This window comes from Urocitellus parryii, chromosome 15 (genome assembly GCF_045843805.1).
Source record: "Urocitellus parryii isolate mUroPar1 chromosome 15, mUroPar1.hap1, whole genome shotgun sequence".
Classification (NCBI taxonomy): Eukaryota; Metazoa; Chordata; class Mammalia; order Rodentia; family Sciuridae; genus Urocitellus; species Urocitellus parryii.
In genome coordinates, this window is record NC_135545.1 from 38,827,946 (window position 1) to 38,829,453 (window position 1,508).

General features: G+C 33.2%; 1 non-coding gene across 1 annotated transcript; it reads right to left on the reverse strand.

The window, feature by feature from the left end:
- Positions 1-375: 375 nt before the first annotated feature.
- Positions 376-531, reverse strand: LOC113185489 (U1 spliceosomal RNA). Its single transcript, XR_003301135.2, has one exon. It is a non-coding gene; the product is annotated as a U1 spliceosomal RNA (small nuclear RNA).
- Positions 532-1,508: the final 977 nt, after the last annotated feature.

Below are 1,508 nucleotides of genomic sequence, written 5' to 3' on the forward strand. Positions count from 1 at the left end.
TTATTGTGCATGTGTGCATATATCATTAAAAATGGAACTTCTCAGTAATAGGGAAATATATGTTAAAAGTATTAGATGCTGATAAATTTCTATTGCACATGTAAGAACCAATATTTAATACTTAAACTCCTTTCAGAATTATAAGACAGCTCATGTCACCTGATATTTGCCCAAATAAGGAATAATGATAATCTTTTTGTTTGCCAGACTAATAGTGTATGTGTATAAAATCATTGTTTTCATTGATTTTCCCATTAGAATTTTTCTTTTTACTGAATTACCTATTCCTTTATCAAAATTTTTACTGATTAGTTTTATTCTTACTAATTTTTATATGATTCTTTTACTTTTTTTCTCTTTTTAAAAAAAATTCCCCAGAAAGCGTGAAAGCAGTCCCTCATTACCACAAATTATTCCGAGTTTCTTAACCTTGAGAAACTGCAGGGGTATCCTATCTGGAGAGCAATGGATATGCCTTGCCCAGGGAAAATCATGTTCATGATCATGGTATCTCCCCTGCCAGGTAAGTATATAGTCCTTATATTTTATTAAACCAAATGAATTATTAGAGCCAGGTGTGGTAGCACATGTCTGTAATCCCAGCAGCTCAGGAGGCTGAGGCAGGAGGATTGCAATTTCAAAGACAGACTCAGCAATTTAGGGAAGCACTAAGCAACATAGCAAGACCCTGTCTCAAAGTAAAAAATAAGAAAAAGGGCGGGGGGCAGGTGTAACTCAGTGGCCAAGCACCCATGGGTTCAATCCCTTAGTATAATAATAATAATGATAACAATAATAATAATAATAATAATAATAATAATTTACTAATAATAGATAATATCCACCAGTTAGGATATTTGTTCCTTATCTGTAAGGCTAACTTATGTTGTCACAAAAATATTTGATGATGATGTGGATGGAAAATCACAAGGTGTAAAGAATGTGTAAATTATTAACAAGATTGTTAAGGGTCATACATGGAATATTTTACATGCATAAAGAGAAAGGAAAGGATTACAGATATAACTTAGTGGTAGAGCACTTGCCTGGAAAGGGCAAGACCATCAGTTCAATCTCCTTTACTGAAGAAACACAGCGGACAAGGGAAGGGGAAAGAAAGATTCTTTGTGTGTCTTGAAGTTTACCAGATAAAAGTTGCTATATGATCTTACACTTAGCATTTGCCAATGATTGTTTGCATGTTTCTTTTAATATTGCTACTGACTTATCTACTACAACAGGAATAGCTCGAGATTAAAAGAATATATTTTAGGGGCTGGGGATATTTCTCAGCTGGTAGAGCACTTGCCTTGCACTTATGAGGCACTGGGTTCTATTGTAAGCACCATGTAAAATAAATAAACAAAATAAAGTTATAAAAAAGAATATATTCTAACTAAAAACAATATACTCTGTTTTCTTCACAAAAGAAGTTGCAGTTCAGTTTGTATTTTTCAGTTGTAAACATGAAGTAGACATTGGATGGGCTATTGAAGAAATAAGAACTG